The sequence below is a fragment of the Euprymna scolopes genome, chromosome 28 (assembly GCF_053919585.1).
Source record: "Euprymna scolopes isolate OS-2025 chromosome 28, ASM5391958v1, whole genome shotgun sequence".
NCBI lineage: Eukaryota > Metazoa > Mollusca > Cephalopoda > Sepiida > Sepiolidae > Euprymna > Euprymna scolopes.
The window spans coordinates 101,734,087-101,751,092 of NC_136509.1; the positions used below are offsets into that span (position 1 = coordinate 101,734,087).

The following is a 17,006-nucleotide window of genomic DNA, read 5'->3' on the forward strand; positions in this document are numbered from 1 at the left end:
TAATTTACATTTTCTTAAGTAAATGTAGTAAAGAATGTACAAGTGAAACAAAGAATGTTAGAAAGCAAGCCGAAATATGTCAGATGGGAGAGCGTTAGACTGAAGATCTAAAGGTCCCTGGTTCAATCCCTGGTTTCGGCATGTGTGTGAGGGGAAACAAAACCTCGTATTTTAATCAAATTGATGAGTGATTTTAGATGAATAATCGGATATTGTCTGTAATTTACATTTTCTTAAGTAAATGTAGTAAAGAATGTACAAGTGAAACAAAGAATGTTAGAAAGCAAGCCGAAATATGTCAGATGGGAGAGCGTTAGACTGAAGATCTAAAGGTCCCCGGTTCAATCCCTGGTTTCGGCATGTGTGTGAGGGGAAACAAAACCTCGTATTTTAATCAAATTGATGAGTGATTTTAGATGAATAATCGGATATTGTCTGTAATTTACATTTTCTTAAGTAAATGTAGTAAAGAATGTACAAGTGAAACAAAGAATGTTAGAAAGCAAGCCGAAATATGTCAGATGGGAGAGCGTTAGACTGAAGATCTAAAGGTCCCTGGTTCAATCCCTGGTTTCGGCATGTGTGTGAGGGGAAACAAAACCTCGTATTTTAATCAAATTGATGAGTGATTTTAGATGAATAATCGGATATTGTCTGTAATTTACATTTTCTTAAGTAAATGTAGTAAAGAATGTACAAGTGAAACAAAGAATGTTAGAAAGCAAGCCGAAATATGTCAGATGGGAGAGCGTTAGACTGAAGATCTAAAGGTCCCTGGTTCAATCCCTGGTTTCGGCATGTGTGTGAGGGGAAACAAAACCTCGTATTTTAATCAAATTGATGAGTGATTTTAGATGAATAATCGGATATTGTCTGTAATTTACATTTTCTTAAGTAAATGTAGTAAAGAATGTACAAGTGAAACAAAGAATGTTAGAAAGCAAGCCGAAATATGTCAGATGGGAGAGCGTTAGACTGAAGATCTAAAGGTCCCTGGTTCAATCCCTGGTTTCGGCATGTGTGTGAGGGGAAACAAAACCTCGTATTTTAATCAAATTGATGAGTGATTTTAGATTAATAATCGGATATTGTCTGTAATTTACATTTTCTTAAGTAAATGTAGTAAAGAATGTACAAGTGAAACAAAGAATGTTAGAAAGCAAGCCGAAATATGTCAGATGGGAGAGCGTTAGACTGAAGATCTAAAGGTCCCTGGTTCAATCCCTGCTTTCGGCATGTGTGTGAGGGGAAACAAAACCTCGTATTTTAATCAAATTGATGAGTGATTTTAGATGAATAATCGGATATTGTCTGTAATTTACATTTTCTTAAGTAAATGTAGTAAAGAATGTACATGTGAAACAAAGAATGTTAGAAAGCAAGCCGAAATAGCTCAGTTTGGAGAGCGTTAGACTGAAGATCTAAAGGTCCCTGGTTCAATCCCGAGTTTCGGCATGTGTGTGAGGGGAAACGAATCCTCGTATTTTAATCAAATTGATGAGTGATTTTAGATGAATAATCGGATATTGTCTGTAATTTACATTTTCTTAAGTAAATGTAGTAAAGAATGTACAAGTGAAACAAAGAATGTTAGACAGCAAGCCGAAATAGCTCAGTTGGGAGAGCGTTAGACTGAAGATCTAAAGGTCCCTGGTTCAATCCCTGGTTTCGGCATGTGTGTGAGGGGAAACAAAACCTCGTATTTTAATCAAATTGATGAGTGATTTTAGATGAATAATCGGATATTGTCTGTAATTTACATTTTCTTAAGTAAATGTAGTAAAGAATGTACAAGTGAAACAAAGAATGTTAGAAAGCAAGCCGAAATAGCTCAGTTGGGAGAGCGTTAGACTGAAGATCTAAAGGTCCCTGGTTCAATCCCTGGTTTCGGCATTTGTGTAAGGGGAAACAAAACCTCGTATTTTAATCAAATTGATGAGTGATTTTAGATGAATAATCGGATATTGTCTGTAATTTACATTTTCTTAAGTAAATGTAGTAAAGAATGTACAAGTGAAACAAAGAATGTTAGAAAGCAAGCCGAAATAGCTCAGTTGGGAGAGCGTTAGACTGAAGATCTAAAGGTCCCTGGTTCAATCCCGAGTTTCGGCATGTGTGTGAGGGGAAACGAATCCTCGTATTTTAATCAAATTGATGAGTGATTTTAGATGAATAATCGGATATTGTCTGTAATTTACATTTTCTTAAGCAAATGTAGTAAAGAATGTACAAGTGAAACAAAGAATGTTAGAAAGCAAGCCGAAATAGCTCAGTTGGGAGAGCGTTAGACTGAAGATCTAAAGGTCCCTGGTTCAATCCCTGGTTTCGGCATGTGTGTGAGGGGAAACAAAACCTCGTATTTTAATCAAATTGATGAGTGATTTTAGATGAATAATCGGATATTGTCTGTAATTTACATTTTCTTAAGTAAATGTAGTAAAGAATGTACATGTGAAACAAAGAATGTTAGAAAGCAAGCCGAAATAGCTCAGTTTGGAGAGCGTTAGACTGAAGATCTAAAGGTCCCTGGTTCAATCCAGAGTTTCGGCATGTGTGTGAGGGGAAACGAATCCTCGTATTTTAATCAAATTGATGAGTGATTTTAGATGAATAATCGGATATTGTCTGTAATTTACATTTTCTTAAGTAAATGTAGTAAAGAATGTACAAGTGAAACAAAGAATGTTAGAAAGCAAGCCGAAATAGCTCAGTTGGGAGAGCGTTAGACTGAAGATCTAAAGGTCCCTGGTTCAATCCCTGGTTTCGGCATGTGTGTGAGGGGAAACAAAACCTCGTATTTTAATCAAATTGATGAGTGATTTTAGATGAATAATCGGATATTGTCTGTAATTTACATTTTCTTAAGTAAATGTAGTAAAGAATGTACATGTGAAACAAAGAATGTTAGAAAGCAAGCCGAAATAGCTCAGTTTGGAGAGCGTTAGACTGAAGATCTAAAGGTCCCTGGTTCAATCCCGAGTTTCGGCATGTGTGTGAGGGGAAACGAATCCTCGTATTTTAATCAAATTGATGAGTGATTTTAGATGAATAATCGGATATTGTCTGTAATTTACATTTTCTTAAGCAAATGTAGTAAAGAATGTACAAGTGAAACAAAGAATGTTAGAAAGCAAGCCGAAATAGCTCAGTTGGGAGAGCGTTAGACTGAAGATCTAAAGGTCCCTGGTTCAATCCCTGGTTTCGGCATGTGTGTAAGGGGAAACAAAACCTCGTATTTTAATCAAATTGATGAGTGATTTTAGATGAATAATCGGATATTGTCTGTAATTTACATTTTCTTAAGTAAATGTAGTAAAGAATGTACAAGTGAAACAAAGAATGTTAGAAAGCAAGCCGAAATAGCTCAGTTGGGAGAGCGTTAGACTGAAGATCTAAAGGTCCCTGGTTCAATCCCGAGTTTCGGCATGTGTGTGAGGGGAAACGAATCCTCGTATTTTAATCAAATTGATGAGTGATTTTAGATGAATAATCGGATATTGTCTGTAATTTACATTTTCTTAAGCAAATGTAGTAAAGAATGTACAAGTGAAACAAAGAATGTTAGAAAGCAAGCCGAAATAGCTCAGTTGGGAGAGCGTTAGACTGAAGATCTAAAGGTCCCTGGTTCAATCCCTGGTTTCGGCATGTGTGTGAGGGGAAACAAAACCTCGTATTTTAATCAAATTGATGAGTGATTTTAGATGAATAATCGGATATTGTCTGTAATTTACATTTTCTTAAGTAAATGTAGTAAAGAATGTACATGTGAAACAAAGAATGTTAGAAAGCAAGCCGAAATAGCTCAGTTTGGAGAGCGTTAGACTGAAGATCTAAAGGTCCCTGGTTCAATCCAGAGTTTCGGCATGTGTGTGAGGGGAAACGAATCCTCGTATTTTAATCAAATTGATGAGTGATTTTAGATGAATAATCGGATATTGTCTGTAATTTACATTTTCTTAAGTAAATGTAGTAAAGAATGTACAAGTGAAACAAAGAATGTTAGAAAGCAAGCCGAAATAGCTCAGTTGGGAGAGCGTTAGACTGAAGATCTAAAGGTCCCTGGTTCAATCCCTGGTTTCGGCATGTGTGTGAGGGGAAACAAAACCTCGTATTTTAATCAAATTGATGAGTGATTTTAGATGAATAATCGGATATTGTCTGTAATTTACATTTTCTTAAGTAAATGTAGTAAAGAATGTACATGTGAAACAAAGAATGTTAGAAAGCAAGCCGAAATAGCTCAGTTTGGAGAGCGTTAGACTGAAGATCTAAAGGTCCCTGGTTCAATCCAGAGTTTCGGCATGTGTGTGAGGGGAAACAAAACCTCGTATTTTAATCAAATTGATGAGTGATTTTAGATGAATAATCGGATATTGTCTGTAATTTACATTTTCTTAAGTAAATGTAGTAAAGAATGTACAAGTGAAACAAAGAATGTTAGAAAGCAAGCCGAAATAGCTCAGTTGGGAGAGCGTTAGACTGAAGATCTAAAGGTCCCTGGTTCAATCCCTGGTTTCGGCATGTGTGTGAGGAAACGAATCCTCGTATTTTAATCAAATTGATGAGTGATTTTAGATGAATAATCGGATATTGTCTGTAATTTACATTTTCTTAAGTAAATGTAGTAAAGAATGTACAAGTGAAACAAAGAATGTTAGAAAGCAAGCCGAAATAGCTCAGTTGGGAGAGCGTTAGACTGAAGATCTAAAGGTCCCTGGTTCAATCCCTGGTTTCGGCATGTGTGTGAGGGGAAACAAAACCTCGTATTTTAATCAAATTGATGAGTGATTTTAGATGAATAATCGGATATTGTCTGTAATTTACATTTTCTTAAGTAAATGTAGTAAAGAATGTACAAGTGAAACAAAGAATGTTAGAAAGCAAGCCGAAATAGCTCAGTTGGGAGAGCGTTAGACTGAAGATCTAAAGGTCCCTGGTTCAATCCCTGGTTTCGGCATGTGTGTGAGGGGAAACAAAACCTCGTATTTTAATCAAATTGATGAGTGATTTTAGATGAATAATCGGATATTGTCTGTAATTTACATTTTCTTAAGTAAATGTAGTAAAGAATGTACAAGTGAAACAAAGAATGTTAGAAAGCAAGCCGAAATAGCTCAGTTGGGAGAGCGTTAGACTGAAGATCTAAAGGTCCCTGGTTCAATCCCTGGTTTCGGCATGTGTGTGAGGGGAAACAAAACCTCGTATTTTAATCAAATTGATGAGTGATTTTAGATGAATAATCGGATATTGTCTGTAATTTACATTTTCTTAAGTAAATGTAGTAAAGAATGTACAAGTGAAACAAAGAATGTTAGAAAGCAAGCCGAAATAGCTCAGTTGGGAGAGCGTTAGACTGAAGATCTAAAGGTCCCTGGTTCAATCCCTGGTTTCGGCATGTGTGTGAGGGGAAACGAATCCTCGTATTTTAATCAAATTGATGAGTGATTTTAGATGAATAATCGGATATTGTCTGTAATTTACATTTTCTTAAGTAAATGTAGTAAAGAATGTACAAGTGAAACAAAGAATGTTAGAAAGCAAGCCGAAATAGCTCAGTTGGGAGAGCGTTAGACTGAAGATCTAAAGGTCCCTGGTTCAATCCCGGGTTTCGGCATGTGTGTGAGGGGAAACAAAACCTCGTTTTTTAATCAAATTGATGAGTGATTTTAGATGAATAATCGGATATTGTCTGTAATTTACATTTTCTTAAGTAAATGTAGTAAAGAATGTACAAGTGAAACAAAGAATGTTAGAAAGCAAGCCGAAATAGCTCAGTTGGGAGAGCGTTAGACTGAAGATCTAAAGGTCCCTGGTTCAATCCCGGGTTTCGGCATGTGTGTGAGGGGAAGCAAATCCTCGTATTTTAATCAAATTGATGAGTGATTTTAGATGAATAATCGGATATTGTCTGTAATTTACATTTTCTGAAGTAAATGTAGTAAAGAATGTACAAGTGAAACAAAGAATGTTAGAAAGCAAGCCGAAATAGCTCAGTTGGGAGAGCGTTAGACTGAAGATCTAAAGGTCCCTGGTTCAATCCCTGGTTTCGGCATGTGTGTGAGGGGAAGCAAATCCTCGTATTTTAATCAAATTGATGAGTGATTTTAGATGAATAATCGGATATTGTCTGTAATTTACATTTTCTTAAGTAAATGTAGTAAAGAATGTACAAGTGAAACAAAGAATGTTAGAAAGCAAGCCGAAATAGCTCAGTTGGGAGAGCGTTAGACTGAAGATCTAAAGGTCCCTGGTTCAATCCCTGGTTTCGGCATGTGTGTGAGGGGAAGCAAATCCTCGTATTTTAATCAAATTGATGAGTGATTTTAGATGAATAATCGGATATTGTCTGTAATTTACATTTTCTTAAGTAAATGTAGTAAAGAATGTACAAGTGAAACAAAGAATGTTAGAAAGCAAGCCGAAATAGCTCAGTTGGGAGAGCGTTAGACTGAAGATCTAAAGGTCCCTGGTTCAATCCCGGGTTTCGGCATGTGTGTGAGGGGAAACAAATCCTCGTATTTTAATCAAATTGATGAGTGATTTTAGATGAATAATCGGATATTGTCTGTAATTTACATTTTCTTAAGTAAATGTAGTAAAGAATTTACAAGTGAAACAAAGAATGTTAGAAAGCAAGCCGAAATAGCTCAGTTGGGAGAGCGTTAGACTGAAGATCTAAAGGTCCCTGGTTCAATCCCTGGTTTCGGCATGTGTGTGAGGGGAAACGAAACCTCGTATTTTAATCAAATTGATGAGTGATTTTAGATGAATAATCGGATATTGTCTGTAATTTACATTTTCTGAAGTAAATGTAGTAAAGAATGTACAAGTGAAACAAAGAATGTTAGAAAGCAAGCCGAAATAGCTCAGTTGGGAGAGCGTTAGACTGAAGATCTAAAGGTCCCTGGTTCAATCCCGGGTTTCGGCATGTGTGTGAGGGGAAACGAAACCTCGTATTTTAATCAAATTGATGAGTGATTTTAGATGAATAATCGGATATTGTCTGTAATTTACATTTTCTGAAGTAAATGTAGTAAAGAATGTACAAGTGAAACAAAGAATGTTAGAAAGCAAGCCGAAATAGCTCAGTTGGGAGAGCGTTAGACTGAAGATCTAAAGGTCCCTGGTTCAATCCCGGGTTTCGGCATGTGTGTGAGGGGAAACGAAACCTCGTATTTTAATCAAATTGATGAGTGATTTTAGATGAATAATCGGATATTGTCTGTAATTTACATTTTCTGAAGTAAATGTAGTAAAGAATGTACAAGTGAAACAAAGAATGTTAGAAAGCAAGCCGAAATAGCTCAGTTGGGAGAGCGTTAGACTGAAGATCTAAAGGTCCCTGGTTCAATCCCGGGTTTCGGCATGTGTGTGAGGGGAAACGAAACCTCGTATTTTAATCAAATTGATGAGTGATTTTAGATGAATAATCGGATATTGTCTGTAATTTACATTTTCTTAAGTAAATGTAGTAAAGAATGTACAAGTGAAACAAAGAATGTTAGAAAGCAAGCCGAAATAGCTCAGTTGGGAGAGCGTTAGACTGAAGATCTAAAGGTCCCTGGTTCAATCCCGAGTTTCGGCATGTGTGTGAGGGGAAACGAATCCTCGTATTTTAATCAAATTGATGAGTGATTTTAGATGAATAATCGGATATTGTCTGTAATTTACATTTTCTTAAGCAAATGTAGTAAAGAATGTACAAGTGAAACAAAGAATGTTAGAAAGCAAGCCGAAATAGCTCAGTTGGGAGAGCGTTAGACTGAAGATCTAAAGGTCCCTGGTTCAATCCCTGGTTTCGGCATGTGTGTGAGGGGAAACAAAACCTCGTATTTTAATCAAATTGATGAGTGATTTTAGATGAATAATCGGATATTGTCTGTAATTTACATTTTCTTAAGTAAATGTAGTAAAGAATGTACATGTGAAACAAAGAATGTTAGAAAGCAAGCCGAAATAGCTCAGTTTGGAGAGCGTTAGACTGAAGATCTAAAGGTCCCTGGTTCAATCCAGAGTTTCGGCATGTGTGTGAGGGGAAACGAATCCTCGTATTTTAATCAAATTGATGAGTGATTTTAGATGAATAATCGGATATTGTCTGTAATTTACATTTTCTTAAGTAAATGTAGTAAAGAATGTACAAGTGAAACAAAGAATGTTAGAAAGCAAGCCGAAATAGCTCAGTTGGGAGAGCGTTAGACTGAAGATCTAAAGGTCCCTGGTTCAATCCCTGGTTTCGGCATGTGTGTGAGGGGAAACAAAACCTCGTATTTTAATCAAATTGATGAGTGATTTTAGATGAATAATCGGATATTGTCTGTAATTTACATTTTCTTAAGTAAATGTAGTAAAGAATGTACATGTGAAACAAAGAATGTTAGAAAGCAAGCCGAAATAGCTCAGTTTGGAGAGCGTTAGACTGAAGATCTAAAGGTCCCTGGTTCAATCCCGAGTTTCGGCATGTGTGTGAGGGGAAACGAAACCTCGTATTTTAATCAAATTGATGAGTGATTTTAGATGAATAATCGGATATTGTCTGTAATTTACATTTTCTTAAGCAAATGTAGTAAAGAATGTACAAGTGAAACAAAGAATGTTAGAAAGCAAGCCGAAATAGCTCAGTTGGGAGAGCGTTAGACTGAAGATCTAAAGGTCCCTGGTTCAATCCCTGGTTTCGGCATGTGTGTGAGGGGAAACAAAACCTCGTATTTTAATCAAATTGATGAGTGATTTTAGATGAATAATCGGATATTGTCTGTAATTTACATTTTCTTAAGTAAATGTAGTAAAGAATGTACATGTGAAACAAAGAATGTTAGAAAGCAAGCCGAAATAGCTCAGTTTGGAGAGCGTTAGACTGAAGATCTAAAGGTCCCTGGTTCAATCCAGAGTTTCGGCATGTGTGTGAGGGGAAACGAATCCTCGTATTTTAATCAAATTGATGAGTGATTTTAGATGAATAATCGGATATTGTCTGTAATTTACATTTTCTTAAGTAAATGTAGTAAAGAATGTACAAGTGAAACAAAGAATGTTAGAAAGCAAGCCGAAATAGCTCAGTTGGGAGAGCGTTAGACTGAAGATCTAAAGGTCCCTGGTTCAATCCCTGGTTTCGGCATGTGTGTGAGGGGAAACAAAACCTCGTATTTTAATCAAATTGATGAGTGATTTTAGATGAATAATCGGATATTGTCTGTAATTTACATTTTCTTAAGTAAATGTAGTAAAGAATGTACATGTGAAACAAAGAATGTTAGAAAGCAAGCCGAAATAGCTCAGTTTGGAGAGCGTTAGACTGAAGATCTAAAGGTCCCTGGTTCAATCCAGAGTTTCGGCATGTGTGTGAGGGGAAACAAAACCTCGTATTTTAATCAAATTGATGAGTGATTTTAGATGAATAATCGGATATTGTCTGTAATTTACATTTTCTTAAGTAAATGTAGTAAAGAATGTACAAGTGAAACAAAGAATGTTAGAAAGCAAGCCGAAATAGCTCAGTTGGGAGAGCGTTAGACTGAAGATCTAAAGGTCCCTGGTTCAATCCCTGGTTTCGGCATGTGTGTGAGGAAACGAATCCTCGTATTTTAATCAAATTGATGAGTGATTTTAGATGAATAATCGGATATTGTCTGTAATTTACATTTTCTTAAGTAAATGTAGTAAAGAATGTACAAGTGAAACAAAGAATGTTAGAAAGCAAGCCGAAATAGCTCAGTTGGGAGAGCGTTAGACTGAAGATCTAAAGGTCCCTGGTTCAATCCCTGGTTTCGGCATGTGTGTGAGGGGAAACAAAACCTCGTATTTTAATCAAATTGATGAGTGATTTTAGATGAATAATCGGATATTGTCTGTAATTTACATTTTCTTAAGTAAATGTAGTAAAGAATGTACAAGTGAAACAAAGAATGTTAGAAAGCAAGCCGAAATAGCTCAGTTGGGAGAGCGTTAGACTGAAGATCTAAAGGTCCCTGGTTCAATCCCTGGTTTCGGCATGTGTGTGAGGGGAAACAAAACCTCGTATTTTAATCAAATTGATGAGTGATTTTAGATGAATAATCGGATATTGTCTGTAATTTACATTTTCTTAAGTAAATGTAGTAAAGAATGTACAAGTGAAACAAAGAATGTTAGAAAGCAAGCCGAAATAGCTCAGTTGGGAGAGCGTTAGACTGAAGATCTAAAGGTCCCTGGTTCAATCCCTGGTTTCGGCATGTGTGTGAGGGGAAACAAAACCTCGTATTTTAATCAAATTGATGAGTGATTTTAGATGAATAATCGGATATTGTCTGTAATTTACATTTTCTTAAGTAAATGTAGTAAAGAATGTACAAGTGAAACAAAGAATGTTAGAAAGCAAGCCGAAATAGCTCAGTTGGGAGAGCGTTAGACTGAAGATCTAAAGGTCCCTGGTTCAATCCCTGGTTTCGGCATGTGTGTGAGGGGAAACAAAACCTCGTATTTTAATCAAATTGATGAGTGATTTTAGATGAATAATCGGATATTGTCTGTAATTTACATTTTCTTTAGTAAATGTAGTAAAGAATGTACAAGTGAAACAAAGAATGTTAGAAAGCAAGCCGAAATAGCTCAGTTGGGAGAGCGTTAGACTGAAGATCTAAAGGTCCCTGGTTCAATCCCTGGTTTCGGCATGTGTGTGAGGGGAAACGAATCCTCGTATTTTAATCAAATTGATGAGTGATTTTAGATGAATAATCGGATATTGTCTGTAATTTACATTTTCTTAAGTAAATGTAGTAAAGAATGTACAAGTGAAACAAAGAATGTTAGAAAGCAAGCCGAAATAGCTCAGTTGGGAGAGCGTTAGACTGAAGATCTAAAGGTCCCTGGTTCAATCCCGGGTTTCGGCATGTGTGTGAGGGGAAACAAAACCTCGTTTTTTAATCAAATTGATGAGTGATTTTAGATGAATAATCGGATATTGTCTGTAATTTACATTTTCTTAAGTAAATGTAGTAAAGAATGTACAAGTGAAACAAAGAATGTTAGAAAGCAAGCCGAAATAGCTCAGTTGGGAGAGCGTTAGACTGAAGATCTAAAGGTCCCTGGTTCAATCCCGGGTTTCGGCATGTGTGTGAGGGGAAGCAAATCCTCGTATTTTAATCAAATTGATGAGTGATTTTAGATGAATAATCGGATATTGTCTGTAATTTACATTTTCTGAAGTAAATGTAGTAAAGAATGTACAAGTGAAACAAAGAATGTTAGAAAGCAAGCCGAAATAGCTCAGTTGGGAGAGCGTTAGACTGAAGATCTAAAGGTCCCTGGTTCAATCCCTGGTTTCGGCATGTGTGTGAGGGGAAGCAAATCCTCGTATTTTAATCAAATTGATGAGTGATTTTAGATGAATAATCGGATATTGTCTGTAATTTACATTTTCTTAAGTAAATGTAGTAAAGAATGTACAAGTGAAACAAAGAATGTTAGAAAGCAAGCCGAAATAGCTCAGTTGGGAGAGCGTTAGACTGAAGATCTAAAGGTCCCTGGTTCAATCCCGGGTTTCGGCATGTGTGTGAGGGGAAACAAATCCTCGTATTTTAATCAAATTGATGAGTGATTTTAGATGAATAATCGGATATTGTCTGTAATTTACATTTTCTTAAGTAAATGTAGTAAAGAATTTACAAGTGAAACAAAGAATGTTAGAAAGCAAGCCGAAATAGCTCAGTTGGGAGAGCGTTAGACTGAAGATCTAAAGGTCCCTGGTTCAATCCCTGGTTTCGGCATGTGTGTGAGGGGAAACGAAACCTCGTATTTTAATCAAATTGATGAGTGATTTTAGATGAATAATCGGATATTGTCTGTAATTTACATTTTCTGAAGTAAATGTAGTAAAGAATGTACAAGTGAAACAAAGAATGTTAGAAAGCAAGCCGAAATAGCTCAGTTGGGAGAGCGTTAGACTGAAGATCTAAAGGTCCCTGGTTCAATCCCGGGTTTCGGCATGTGTGTGAGGGGAAACGAAACCTCGTATTTTAATCAAATTGATGAGTGATTTTAGATGAATAATCGGATATTGTCTGTAATTTACATTTTCTGAAGTAAATGTAGTAAAGAATGTACAAGTGAAACAAAGAATGTTAGAAAGCAAGCCGAAATAGCTCAGTTGGGAGAGCGTTAGACTGAAGATCTAAAGGTCCCTGGTTCAATCCCGGGTTTCGGCATGTCTGTGAGGGGAAACCAAACCTCGTATTTTAATCAAATTGATGAGTGATTTTAGATGAATAATCGGATATTGTCTGTAATTTACATTTTCTTAAGTAAATGTAGTAAAGAATGTACAAGTGAAACAAAGAATGTTAGAAAGCAAGCCGAAATAGCTCAGTTGGGAGAGCGTTAGACTGAAGATCTAAAGGTCCCTGGTTCAATCCCGGGTTTCGGCATGTGTGTGAGGGGAAACGAAACCTCGTATTTTAATCAAATTGATGAGTGATTTTAGATGAATAATCGGATATTGTCTGTAATTTACATTTTCTTAAGTAAATGTAGTAAAGAATGTACAAGTGAAACAAAGAATGTTAGAAAGCAAGCCGAAATAGCTCAGTTGGGAGAGCGTTAGACTGAAGATCTAAAGGTCCCTGGTTCAATCCCGGGTTTCGGCATGTGTGTGAGGGGAAACGAATCCTCGTATTTTAATCAAATTGATGAGTGATTTTAGATGAATAATCGGATATTGTCTGTAATTTACATTTTCTTAAGTAAATGTAGTAAAGAATGTACAAGTGAAACAAAGAATGTTAGAAAGCAAGCCGAAATAGCTCAGTTGGGAGAGCGTTAGACTGAAGATCTAAAGGTCCCTGGTTCAATCCCGGGTTTCGGCATGTGTGTGAGGGGAAACGAAACCTCGTATTTTAATCAAATTGATGAGTGATTTTAGATGAATAATCGGATATTGTCTGTAATTTACATTTTCTTAAGTAAATGTAGTAAAGAATGTACAAGTGAAACAAAGAATGTTAGAAAGCAAGCCGAAATAGCTCAGTTGGGAGAGCGTTAGACTGAAGATCTAAAGGTCCCTGGTTCAATCCCGGGTTTCGGCATGTGTGTGAGGGGAAACGAATCCTCGTATTTTAATCAAATTGATGAGTGATTTTAGATGAATAATCGGATATTGTCTGTAATTTACATTTTCTTAAGTAAATGTAGTAAAGAATGTACAAGTGAAACAAAGAATGTTAGAAAGCAAGCCGAAATAGCTCAGTTGGGAGAGCGTTAGACTGAAGATCTAAAGGTCCCTGGTTCAATCCCGGGTTTCGGCATGTGTGTGAGGGGAAACGAAACCTCGTATTTTAATCAAATTGATGAGTGATTTTAGATGAATAATCGGATATTGTCTGTAATTTACATTTTCTGAAGTAAATGTAGTAAAGAATGTACAAGTGAAACAAAGAATGTTAGAAAGCAAGCCGAAATAGCTCAGTTGGGAGAGCGTTAGACTGAAGATCTAAAGGTCCCTGGTTCAATCCCGGGTTTCGGCATGTCTGTGAGGGGAAACCAAACCTCGTATTTTAATCAAATTGATGAGTGATTTTAGATGAATAATCGGATATTGTCTGTAATTTACATTTTCTTAAGTAAATGTAGTAAAGAATGTACAAGTGAAACAAAGAATGTTAGAAAGCAAGCCGAAATAGCTCAGTTGGGAGAGCGTTAGACTGAAGATCTAAAGGTCCCTGGTTCAATCCCGGGTTTCGGCATGTGTGTGAGGGGAAACGAAACCTCGTATTTTAATCAAATTGATGAGTGATTTTAGATGAATAATCGGATATTGTCTGTAATTTACATTTTCTGAAGTAAATGTAGTAAAGAATGTACAAGTGAAACAAAGAATGTTAGAAAGCAAGCCGAAATAGCTCAGTTGGGAGAGCGTTAGACTGAAGATCTAAAGGTCCCTGGTTCAATCCCGGGTTTCGGCATGTCTGTGAGGGGAAACCAAACCTCGTATTTTAATCAAATTGATGAGTGATTTTAGATGAATAATCGGATATTGTCTGTAATTTACATTTTCTTAAGTAAATGTAGTAAAGAATGTACAAGTGAAACAAAGAATGTTAGAAAGCAAGCCGAAATAGCTCAGTTGGGAGAGCGTTAGACTGAAGATCTAAAGGTCCCTGGTTCAATCCCGGGTTTCGGCATGTGTGTGAGGGGAAACGAAACCTCGTATTTTAATCAAATTGATGAGTGATTTTAGATGAATAATCGGATATTGTCTGTAATTTACATTTTCTGAAGTAAATGTAGTAAAGAATGTACAAGTGAAACAAAGAATCTTAGAAAGCAAGCCGAAATAGCTCAGTTGGGAGAGCGTTAGACTGAAGATCTAAAGGTCCCTGGTTCAATCCCGGGTTTCGGCATGTCTGTGAGGGGAAACCAAACCTCGTATTTTAATCAAATTGATGAGTGATTTTAGATGAATAATCGGATATTGTCTGTAATTTACATTTTCTGAAGTAAATGTAGTAAAGAATGTACAAGTGAAACAAAGAATGTTAGAAAGCAAGCCGAAATAGCTCAGTTGGGAGAGCGTTAGACTGAAGATCTAAAGGTCCCTGGTTCAATCCCGGGTTTCGGCATGTCTGTGAGGGGAAACCAAACCTCGTATTTTAATCAAATTGATGAGTGATTTTAGATGAATAATCGGATATTGTCTGTAATTTACATTTTCTTAAGTAAATGTAGTAAAGAATGTACAAGTGAAACAAAGAATCTTAGAAAGCAAGCCGAAATAGCTCAGTTGGGAGAGCGTTAGACTGAAGATCTAAAGGTCCCTGGTTCAATCCCGGGTTTCGGCATGTGTGTGAGGGGAAACGAAACCTCGTATTTTAATCAAATTGATGAGTGATTTTAGATGAATAATCGGATATTGTCTGTAATTTACATTTTCTGAAGTAAATGTAGTAAAGAATGTACAAGTGAAACAAAGAATGTTAGAAAGCAAGCCGAAATAGCTCAGTTGGGAGAGCGTTAGACTGAAGATCTAAAGGTCCCTGGTTCAATCCCGGGTTTCGGCATGTGTGTGAGGGGAAACGAAACCTCGTATTTTAATCAAATTGATGAGTGATTTTAGATGAATAATCGGATATTGTCTGTAATTTACATTTTCTTAAGTAAATGTAGTAAAGAATGTACAAGTGAAACAAAGAATCTTAGAAAGCAAGCCGAAATAGCTCAGTTGGGAGAGCGTTAGACTGAAGATCTAAAGGTCCCTGGTTCAATCCCGGGTTTCGGCATGTGTGTGAGGGGAAACGAAACCTCGTATTTTAATCAAATTGATGAGTGATTTTAGATGAATAATCGGATATTGTCTGTAATTTACATTTTCTTAAGTAAATGTAGTAAAGAATGTACAAGTGAAACAAAGAATCTTAGAAAGCAAGCCGAAATAGCTCAGTTGGGAGAGCGTTAGACTGAAGATCTAAAGGTCCCTGGTTCAATCCCGGGTTTCGGCATGTGTGTGAGGGGAAACGAAACCTCGTATTTTAATCAAATTGATGAGTGATTTTAGATGAATAATCGGATATTGTCTGTAATTTACATTTTCTTAAGTAAATGTAGTAAAGAATGTACAAGTGAAACAAAGAATCTTAGAAAGCAAGCCGAAATAGCTCAGTTGGGAGAGCGTTAGACTGAAGATCTAAAGGTCCCTGGTTCAATCCCGGGTTTCGGCATGTGTGTGAGGGGAAACGAAACCTCGTATTTTAATCAAATTGATGAGTGATTTTAGATGAATAATCGGATATTGTCTGTAATTTACATTTTCTTAAGTAAATGTAGTAAAGAATGTACAAGTGAAACAAAGAATCTTAGAAAGCAAGCCGAAATAGCTCAGTTGGGAGAGCGTTAGACTGAAGATCTAAAGGTCCCTGGTTCAATCCCGGGTTTCGGCATGTGTGTGAGGGGAAACGAAACCTCGTATTTTAATCAAATTGATGAGTGATTTTAGATGAATAATCGGATATTGTCTGTAATTTACATTTTCTTAAGTAAATGTAGTAAAGAATGTACAAGTGAAACAAAGAATCTTAGAAAGCAAGCCGAAATAGCTCAGTTGGGAGAGCGTTAGACTGAAGATCTAAAGGTCCCTGGTTCAATCCCGGGTTTCGGCATGTGTGTGAGGGGAAACGAAACCTCGTATTTTAATCAAATTGATGAGTGATTTTAGATGAATAATCGGATATTGTCTGTAATTTACATTTTCTTAAGTAAATGTAGTAAAGAATGTACAAGTGAAACAAAGAATCTTAGAAAGCAAGCCGAAATAGCTCAGTTGGGAGAGCGTTAGACTGAAGATCTAAAGGTCCCTGGTTCAATCCCGGGTTTCGGCATGTGTGTGAGGGGAAACGAAACCTCGTATTTTAATCAAATTGATGAGTGATTTTAGATGAATAATCGGATATTGTCTGTAATTTACATTTTCTTAAGTAAATGTAGTAAAGAATGTACAAGTGAAACAAAGAATCTTAGAAAGCAAGCCGAAATAGCTCAGTTGGGAGAGCGTTAGACTGAAGATCTAAAGGTCCCTGGTTCAATCCCGGGTTTCGGCATGTCTGTGAGGGGAAACCAAACCTCGTATTTTAATCAAATTGATGAGTGATTTTAGATGAATAATCGGATATTGTCTGTAATTTACATTTTCTTAAGTAAATGTAGTAAAGAATGTACAAGTGAAACAAAGAATCTTAGAAAGCAAGCCGAAATAGCTCAGTTGGGAGAGCGTTAGACTGAAGATCTAAAGGTCCCTGGTTCAATCCCGGGTTTCGGCATGTGTGTGAGGGGAAACGAAACCTCGTATTTTAATCAAATTGATGAGTGATTTTAGATGAATAATCGGATATTGTCTGTAATTTACATTTTCTTAAGTAAATGTAGTAAAGAATGTACAAGTGAAACAAAGAATGTTAGAAAGCAAACCGAAATAGCTCAGTTGGGAGAGCGTTAGACTGAAGATCTAAAGGTCCCTGGTTCAATCCCGGGTTTCGGCATGTGTG

General features: G+C 36.5%; 76 non-coding genes across 76 annotated transcripts; all 76 read left to right on the forward strand.

Annotated features, from left to right (window-relative positions):
* Window positions 1-68: 68 nt before the first annotated feature.
* Trnaf-gaa (transfer RNA phenylalanine (anticodon GAA)) lies at window positions 69-141 on the forward strand. Its single transcript has one exon. It is a non-coding gene; the product is annotated as a tRNA-Phe (tRNA).
* A 365-nt stretch (window positions 142-506) lies between these two features.
* Trnaf-gaa (transfer RNA phenylalanine (anticodon GAA)) lies at window positions 507-579 on the forward strand. Its single transcript has one exon. It is a non-coding gene; the product is annotated as a tRNA-Phe (tRNA).
* Window positions 580-725: 146 nt separating this feature from the next.
* Trnaf-gaa (transfer RNA phenylalanine (anticodon GAA)) lies at window positions 726-798 on the forward strand. Its single transcript has one exon. It is a non-coding gene; the product is annotated as a tRNA-Phe (tRNA).
* Window positions 799-944: 146 nt separating this feature from the next.
* On the forward strand, window positions 945-1,017 carry Trnaf-gaa (transfer RNA phenylalanine (anticodon GAA)). Its single transcript has one exon. It is a non-coding gene; the product is annotated as a tRNA-Phe (tRNA).
* A 365-nt stretch (window positions 1,018-1,382) lies between these two features.
* Trnaf-gaa (transfer RNA phenylalanine (anticodon GAA)) lies at window positions 1,383-1,455 on the forward strand. Its single transcript has one exon. It is a non-coding gene; the product is annotated as a tRNA-Phe (tRNA).
* Window positions 1,456-1,601: 146 nt separating this feature from the next.
* Window positions 1,602-1,674, forward strand: Trnaf-gaa (transfer RNA phenylalanine (anticodon GAA)). The gene has a single exon. It is a non-coding gene; the product is annotated as a tRNA-Phe (tRNA).
* Window positions 1,675-1,820: 146 nt separating this feature from the next.
* Trnaf-gaa (transfer RNA phenylalanine (anticodon GAA)) lies at window positions 1,821-1,893 on the forward strand. Its single transcript has one exon. It is a non-coding gene; the product is annotated as a tRNA-Phe (tRNA).
* A 146-nt stretch (window positions 1,894-2,039) lies between these two features.
* On the forward strand, window positions 2,040-2,112 carry Trnaf-gaa (transfer RNA phenylalanine (anticodon GAA)). Its single transcript has one exon. It is a non-coding gene; the product is annotated as a tRNA-Phe (tRNA).
* A 146-nt stretch (window positions 2,113-2,258) lies between these two features.
* Window positions 2,259-2,331, forward strand: Trnaf-gaa (transfer RNA phenylalanine (anticodon GAA)). Its single transcript has one exon. It is a non-coding gene; the product is annotated as a tRNA-Phe (tRNA).
* Window positions 2,332-2,477: 146 nt separating this feature from the next.
* On the forward strand, window positions 2,478-2,550 carry Trnaf-gaa (transfer RNA phenylalanine (anticodon GAA)). The gene has a single exon. It is a non-coding gene; the product is annotated as a tRNA-Phe (tRNA).
* Window positions 2,551-2,696: 146 nt separating this feature from the next.
* Trnaf-gaa (transfer RNA phenylalanine (anticodon GAA)) lies at window positions 2,697-2,769 on the forward strand. The gene has a single exon. It is a non-coding gene; the product is annotated as a tRNA-Phe (tRNA).
* Window positions 2,770-2,915: 146 nt separating this feature from the next.
* On the forward strand, window positions 2,916-2,988 carry Trnaf-gaa (transfer RNA phenylalanine (anticodon GAA)). The gene has a single exon. It is a non-coding gene; the product is annotated as a tRNA-Phe (tRNA).
* Window positions 2,989-3,134: 146 nt separating this feature from the next.
* Trnaf-gaa (transfer RNA phenylalanine (anticodon GAA)) lies at window positions 3,135-3,207 on the forward strand. Its single transcript has one exon. It is a non-coding gene; the product is annotated as a tRNA-Phe (tRNA).
* A 146-nt stretch (window positions 3,208-3,353) lies between these two features.
* Trnaf-gaa (transfer RNA phenylalanine (anticodon GAA)) lies at window positions 3,354-3,426 on the forward strand. Its single transcript has one exon. It is a non-coding gene; the product is annotated as a tRNA-Phe (tRNA).
* A 146-nt stretch (window positions 3,427-3,572) lies between these two features.
* Trnaf-gaa (transfer RNA phenylalanine (anticodon GAA)) lies at window positions 3,573-3,645 on the forward strand. Its single transcript has one exon. It is a non-coding gene; the product is annotated as a tRNA-Phe (tRNA).
* A 146-nt stretch (window positions 3,646-3,791) lies between these two features.
* Trnaf-gaa (transfer RNA phenylalanine (anticodon GAA)) lies at window positions 3,792-3,864 on the forward strand. The gene has a single exon. It is a non-coding gene; the product is annotated as a tRNA-Phe (tRNA).
* Window positions 3,865-4,010: 146 nt separating this feature from the next.
* Trnaf-gaa (transfer RNA phenylalanine (anticodon GAA)) lies at window positions 4,011-4,083 on the forward strand. Its single transcript has one exon. It is a non-coding gene; the product is annotated as a tRNA-Phe (tRNA).
* Window positions 4,084-4,229: 146 nt separating this feature from the next.
* On the forward strand, window positions 4,230-4,302 carry Trnaf-gaa (transfer RNA phenylalanine (anticodon GAA)). The gene has a single exon. It is a non-coding gene; the product is annotated as a tRNA-Phe (tRNA).
* Window positions 4,303-4,448: 146 nt separating this feature from the next.
* Trnaf-gaa (transfer RNA phenylalanine (anticodon GAA)) lies at window positions 4,449-4,521 on the forward strand. Its single transcript has one exon. It is a non-coding gene; the product is annotated as a tRNA-Phe (tRNA).
* Window positions 4,522-4,665: 144 nt separating this feature from the next.
* Window positions 4,666-4,738, forward strand: Trnaf-gaa (transfer RNA phenylalanine (anticodon GAA)). The gene has a single exon. It is a non-coding gene; the product is annotated as a tRNA-Phe (tRNA).
* A 146-nt stretch (window positions 4,739-4,884) lies between these two features.
* Window positions 4,885-4,957, forward strand: Trnaf-gaa (transfer RNA phenylalanine (anticodon GAA)). Its single transcript has one exon. It is a non-coding gene; the product is annotated as a tRNA-Phe (tRNA).
* Window positions 4,958-5,103: 146 nt separating this feature from the next.
* On the forward strand, window positions 5,104-5,176 carry Trnaf-gaa (transfer RNA phenylalanine (anticodon GAA)). The gene has a single exon. It is a non-coding gene; the product is annotated as a tRNA-Phe (tRNA).
* Window positions 5,177-5,322: 146 nt separating this feature from the next.
* Trnaf-gaa (transfer RNA phenylalanine (anticodon GAA)) lies at window positions 5,323-5,395 on the forward strand. The gene has a single exon. It is a non-coding gene; the product is annotated as a tRNA-Phe (tRNA).
* Window positions 5,396-5,541: 146 nt separating this feature from the next.
* Trnaf-gaa (transfer RNA phenylalanine (anticodon GAA)) lies at window positions 5,542-5,614 on the forward strand. The gene has a single exon. It is a non-coding gene; the product is annotated as a tRNA-Phe (tRNA).
* A 146-nt stretch (window positions 5,615-5,760) lies between these two features.
* Trnaf-gaa (transfer RNA phenylalanine (anticodon GAA)) lies at window positions 5,761-5,833 on the forward strand. Its single transcript has one exon. It is a non-coding gene; the product is annotated as a tRNA-Phe (tRNA).
* A 146-nt stretch (window positions 5,834-5,979) lies between these two features.
* Window positions 5,980-6,052, forward strand: Trnaf-gaa (transfer RNA phenylalanine (anticodon GAA)). Its single transcript has one exon. It is a non-coding gene; the product is annotated as a tRNA-Phe (tRNA).
* A 146-nt stretch (window positions 6,053-6,198) lies between these two features.
* On the forward strand, window positions 6,199-6,271 carry Trnaf-gaa (transfer RNA phenylalanine (anticodon GAA)). The gene has a single exon. It is a non-coding gene; the product is annotated as a tRNA-Phe (tRNA).
* A 146-nt stretch (window positions 6,272-6,417) lies between these two features.
* On the forward strand, window positions 6,418-6,490 carry Trnaf-gaa (transfer RNA phenylalanine (anticodon GAA)). Its single transcript has one exon. It is a non-coding gene; the product is annotated as a tRNA-Phe (tRNA).
* Window positions 6,491-6,636: 146 nt separating this feature from the next.
* Trnaf-gaa (transfer RNA phenylalanine (anticodon GAA)) lies at window positions 6,637-6,709 on the forward strand. The gene has a single exon. It is a non-coding gene; the product is annotated as a tRNA-Phe (tRNA).
* Window positions 6,710-6,855: 146 nt separating this feature from the next.
* Window positions 6,856-6,928, forward strand: Trnaf-gaa (transfer RNA phenylalanine (anticodon GAA)). Its single transcript has one exon. It is a non-coding gene; the product is annotated as a tRNA-Phe (tRNA).
* Window positions 6,929-7,074: 146 nt separating this feature from the next.
* Trnaf-gaa (transfer RNA phenylalanine (anticodon GAA)) lies at window positions 7,075-7,147 on the forward strand. Its single transcript has one exon. It is a non-coding gene; the product is annotated as a tRNA-Phe (tRNA).
* Window positions 7,148-7,293: 146 nt separating this feature from the next.
* Window positions 7,294-7,366, forward strand: Trnaf-gaa (transfer RNA phenylalanine (anticodon GAA)). The gene has a single exon. It is a non-coding gene; the product is annotated as a tRNA-Phe (tRNA).
* A 146-nt stretch (window positions 7,367-7,512) lies between these two features.
* Trnaf-gaa (transfer RNA phenylalanine (anticodon GAA)) lies at window positions 7,513-7,585 on the forward strand. Its single transcript has one exon. It is a non-coding gene; the product is annotated as a tRNA-Phe (tRNA).
* A 146-nt stretch (window positions 7,586-7,731) lies between these two features.
* Window positions 7,732-7,804, forward strand: Trnaf-gaa (transfer RNA phenylalanine (anticodon GAA)). The gene has a single exon. It is a non-coding gene; the product is annotated as a tRNA-Phe (tRNA).
* A 146-nt stretch (window positions 7,805-7,950) lies between these two features.
* Trnaf-gaa (transfer RNA phenylalanine (anticodon GAA)) lies at window positions 7,951-8,023 on the forward strand. Its single transcript has one exon. It is a non-coding gene; the product is annotated as a tRNA-Phe (tRNA).
* A 146-nt stretch (window positions 8,024-8,169) lies between these two features.
* Window positions 8,170-8,242, forward strand: Trnaf-gaa (transfer RNA phenylalanine (anticodon GAA)). The gene has a single exon. It is a non-coding gene; the product is annotated as a tRNA-Phe (tRNA).
* Window positions 8,243-8,388: 146 nt separating this feature from the next.
* Trnaf-gaa (transfer RNA phenylalanine (anticodon GAA)) lies at window positions 8,389-8,461 on the forward strand. Its single transcript has one exon. It is a non-coding gene; the product is annotated as a tRNA-Phe (tRNA).
* A 146-nt stretch (window positions 8,462-8,607) lies between these two features.
* Window positions 8,608-8,680, forward strand: Trnaf-gaa (transfer RNA phenylalanine (anticodon GAA)). Its single transcript has one exon. It is a non-coding gene; the product is annotated as a tRNA-Phe (tRNA).
* A 146-nt stretch (window positions 8,681-8,826) lies between these two features.
* On the forward strand, window positions 8,827-8,899 carry Trnaf-gaa (transfer RNA phenylalanine (anticodon GAA)). The gene has a single exon. It is a non-coding gene; the product is annotated as a tRNA-Phe (tRNA).
* A 146-nt stretch (window positions 8,900-9,045) lies between these two features.
* Trnaf-gaa (transfer RNA phenylalanine (anticodon GAA)) lies at window positions 9,046-9,118 on the forward strand. The gene has a single exon. It is a non-coding gene; the product is annotated as a tRNA-Phe (tRNA).
* A 146-nt stretch (window positions 9,119-9,264) lies between these two features.
* Trnaf-gaa (transfer RNA phenylalanine (anticodon GAA)) lies at window positions 9,265-9,337 on the forward strand. Its single transcript has one exon. It is a non-coding gene; the product is annotated as a tRNA-Phe (tRNA).
* A 146-nt stretch (window positions 9,338-9,483) lies between these two features.
* Window positions 9,484-9,556, forward strand: Trnaf-gaa (transfer RNA phenylalanine (anticodon GAA)). Its single transcript has one exon. It is a non-coding gene; the product is annotated as a tRNA-Phe (tRNA).
* Window positions 9,557-9,700: 144 nt separating this feature from the next.
* On the forward strand, window positions 9,701-9,773 carry Trnaf-gaa (transfer RNA phenylalanine (anticodon GAA)). The gene has a single exon. It is a non-coding gene; the product is annotated as a tRNA-Phe (tRNA).
* A 146-nt stretch (window positions 9,774-9,919) lies between these two features.
* Window positions 9,920-9,992, forward strand: Trnaf-gaa (transfer RNA phenylalanine (anticodon GAA)). Its single transcript has one exon. It is a non-coding gene; the product is annotated as a tRNA-Phe (tRNA).
* A 146-nt stretch (window positions 9,993-10,138) lies between these two features.
* On the forward strand, window positions 10,139-10,211 carry Trnaf-gaa (transfer RNA phenylalanine (anticodon GAA)). Its single transcript has one exon. It is a non-coding gene; the product is annotated as a tRNA-Phe (tRNA).
* A 146-nt stretch (window positions 10,212-10,357) lies between these two features.
* On the forward strand, window positions 10,358-10,430 carry Trnaf-gaa (transfer RNA phenylalanine (anticodon GAA)). The gene has a single exon. It is a non-coding gene; the product is annotated as a tRNA-Phe (tRNA).
* Window positions 10,431-10,576: 146 nt separating this feature from the next.
* On the forward strand, window positions 10,577-10,649 carry Trnaf-gaa (transfer RNA phenylalanine (anticodon GAA)). Its single transcript has one exon. It is a non-coding gene; the product is annotated as a tRNA-Phe (tRNA).
* A 146-nt stretch (window positions 10,650-10,795) lies between these two features.
* Trnaf-gaa (transfer RNA phenylalanine (anticodon GAA)) lies at window positions 10,796-10,868 on the forward strand. Its single transcript has one exon. It is a non-coding gene; the product is annotated as a tRNA-Phe (tRNA).
* A 146-nt stretch (window positions 10,869-11,014) lies between these two features.
* Trnaf-gaa (transfer RNA phenylalanine (anticodon GAA)) lies at window positions 11,015-11,087 on the forward strand. The gene has a single exon. It is a non-coding gene; the product is annotated as a tRNA-Phe (tRNA).
* A 146-nt stretch (window positions 11,088-11,233) lies between these two features.
* On the forward strand, window positions 11,234-11,306 carry Trnaf-gaa (transfer RNA phenylalanine (anticodon GAA)). Its single transcript has one exon. It is a non-coding gene; the product is annotated as a tRNA-Phe (tRNA).
* A 146-nt stretch (window positions 11,307-11,452) lies between these two features.
* Window positions 11,453-11,525, forward strand: Trnaf-gaa (transfer RNA phenylalanine (anticodon GAA)). Its single transcript has one exon. It is a non-coding gene; the product is annotated as a tRNA-Phe (tRNA).
* Window positions 11,526-11,671: 146 nt separating this feature from the next.
* On the forward strand, window positions 11,672-11,744 carry Trnaf-gaa (transfer RNA phenylalanine (anticodon GAA)). The gene has a single exon. It is a non-coding gene; the product is annotated as a tRNA-Phe (tRNA).
* A 146-nt stretch (window positions 11,745-11,890) lies between these two features.
* Trnaf-gaa (transfer RNA phenylalanine (anticodon GAA)) lies at window positions 11,891-11,963 on the forward strand. Its single transcript has one exon. It is a non-coding gene; the product is annotated as a tRNA-Phe (tRNA).
* A 146-nt stretch (window positions 11,964-12,109) lies between these two features.
* Trnaf-gaa (transfer RNA phenylalanine (anticodon GAA)) lies at window positions 12,110-12,182 on the forward strand. The gene has a single exon. It is a non-coding gene; the product is annotated as a tRNA-Phe (tRNA).
* Window positions 12,183-12,328: 146 nt separating this feature from the next.
* Window positions 12,329-12,401, forward strand: Trnaf-gaa (transfer RNA phenylalanine (anticodon GAA)). The gene has a single exon. It is a non-coding gene; the product is annotated as a tRNA-Phe (tRNA).
* A 146-nt stretch (window positions 12,402-12,547) lies between these two features.
* On the forward strand, window positions 12,548-12,620 carry Trnaf-gaa (transfer RNA phenylalanine (anticodon GAA)). Its single transcript has one exon. It is a non-coding gene; the product is annotated as a tRNA-Phe (tRNA).
* Window positions 12,621-12,766: 146 nt separating this feature from the next.
* On the forward strand, window positions 12,767-12,839 carry Trnaf-gaa (transfer RNA phenylalanine (anticodon GAA)). Its single transcript has one exon. It is a non-coding gene; the product is annotated as a tRNA-Phe (tRNA).
* A 146-nt stretch (window positions 12,840-12,985) lies between these two features.
* Window positions 12,986-13,058, forward strand: Trnaf-gaa (transfer RNA phenylalanine (anticodon GAA)). The gene has a single exon. It is a non-coding gene; the product is annotated as a tRNA-Phe (tRNA).
* Window positions 13,059-13,204: 146 nt separating this feature from the next.
* Window positions 13,205-13,277, forward strand: Trnaf-gaa (transfer RNA phenylalanine (anticodon GAA)). The gene has a single exon. It is a non-coding gene; the product is annotated as a tRNA-Phe (tRNA).
* A 146-nt stretch (window positions 13,278-13,423) lies between these two features.
* On the forward strand, window positions 13,424-13,496 carry Trnaf-gaa (transfer RNA phenylalanine (anticodon GAA)). Its single transcript has one exon. It is a non-coding gene; the product is annotated as a tRNA-Phe (tRNA).
* A 146-nt stretch (window positions 13,497-13,642) lies between these two features.
* Trnaf-gaa (transfer RNA phenylalanine (anticodon GAA)) lies at window positions 13,643-13,715 on the forward strand. Its single transcript has one exon. It is a non-coding gene; the product is annotated as a tRNA-Phe (tRNA).
* Window positions 13,716-13,861: 146 nt separating this feature from the next.
* Window positions 13,862-13,934, forward strand: Trnaf-gaa (transfer RNA phenylalanine (anticodon GAA)). Its single transcript has one exon. It is a non-coding gene; the product is annotated as a tRNA-Phe (tRNA).
* A 146-nt stretch (window positions 13,935-14,080) lies between these two features.
* On the forward strand, window positions 14,081-14,153 carry Trnaf-gaa (transfer RNA phenylalanine (anticodon GAA)). The gene has a single exon. It is a non-coding gene; the product is annotated as a tRNA-Phe (tRNA).
* A 146-nt stretch (window positions 14,154-14,299) lies between these two features.
* Trnaf-gaa (transfer RNA phenylalanine (anticodon GAA)) lies at window positions 14,300-14,372 on the forward strand. The gene has a single exon. It is a non-coding gene; the product is annotated as a tRNA-Phe (tRNA).
* A 146-nt stretch (window positions 14,373-14,518) lies between these two features.
* On the forward strand, window positions 14,519-14,591 carry Trnaf-gaa (transfer RNA phenylalanine (anticodon GAA)). The gene has a single exon. It is a non-coding gene; the product is annotated as a tRNA-Phe (tRNA).
* Window positions 14,592-14,737: 146 nt separating this feature from the next.
* Window positions 14,738-14,810, forward strand: Trnaf-gaa (transfer RNA phenylalanine (anticodon GAA)). The gene has a single exon. It is a non-coding gene; the product is annotated as a tRNA-Phe (tRNA).
* A 146-nt stretch (window positions 14,811-14,956) lies between these two features.
* On the forward strand, window positions 14,957-15,029 carry Trnaf-gaa (transfer RNA phenylalanine (anticodon GAA)). Its single transcript has one exon. It is a non-coding gene; the product is annotated as a tRNA-Phe (tRNA).
* Window positions 15,030-15,175: 146 nt separating this feature from the next.
* Window positions 15,176-15,248, forward strand: Trnaf-gaa (transfer RNA phenylalanine (anticodon GAA)). Its single transcript has one exon. It is a non-coding gene; the product is annotated as a tRNA-Phe (tRNA).
* Window positions 15,249-15,394: 146 nt separating this feature from the next.
* Trnaf-gaa (transfer RNA phenylalanine (anticodon GAA)) lies at window positions 15,395-15,467 on the forward strand. Its single transcript has one exon. It is a non-coding gene; the product is annotated as a tRNA-Phe (tRNA).
* A 146-nt stretch (window positions 15,468-15,613) lies between these two features.
* Trnaf-gaa (transfer RNA phenylalanine (anticodon GAA)) lies at window positions 15,614-15,686 on the forward strand. Its single transcript has one exon. It is a non-coding gene; the product is annotated as a tRNA-Phe (tRNA).
* A 146-nt stretch (window positions 15,687-15,832) lies between these two features.
* On the forward strand, window positions 15,833-15,905 carry Trnaf-gaa (transfer RNA phenylalanine (anticodon GAA)). The gene has a single exon. It is a non-coding gene; the product is annotated as a tRNA-Phe (tRNA).
* A 146-nt stretch (window positions 15,906-16,051) lies between these two features.
* Window positions 16,052-16,124, forward strand: Trnaf-gaa (transfer RNA phenylalanine (anticodon GAA)). Its single transcript has one exon. It is a non-coding gene; the product is annotated as a tRNA-Phe (tRNA).
* Window positions 16,125-16,270: 146 nt separating this feature from the next.
* Trnaf-gaa (transfer RNA phenylalanine (anticodon GAA)) lies at window positions 16,271-16,343 on the forward strand. Its single transcript has one exon. It is a non-coding gene; the product is annotated as a tRNA-Phe (tRNA).
* Window positions 16,344-16,489: 146 nt separating this feature from the next.
* Trnaf-gaa (transfer RNA phenylalanine (anticodon GAA)) lies at window positions 16,490-16,562 on the forward strand. The gene has a single exon. It is a non-coding gene; the product is annotated as a tRNA-Phe (tRNA).
* Window positions 16,563-16,708: 146 nt separating this feature from the next.
* Trnaf-gaa (transfer RNA phenylalanine (anticodon GAA)) lies at window positions 16,709-16,781 on the forward strand. Its single transcript has one exon. It is a non-coding gene; the product is annotated as a tRNA-Phe (tRNA).
* A 146-nt stretch (window positions 16,782-16,927) lies between these two features.
* Trnaf-gaa (transfer RNA phenylalanine (anticodon GAA)) lies at window positions 16,928-17,000 on the forward strand. The gene has a single exon. It is a non-coding gene; the product is annotated as a tRNA-Phe (tRNA).
* Window positions 17,001-17,006: the final 6 nt, after the last annotated feature.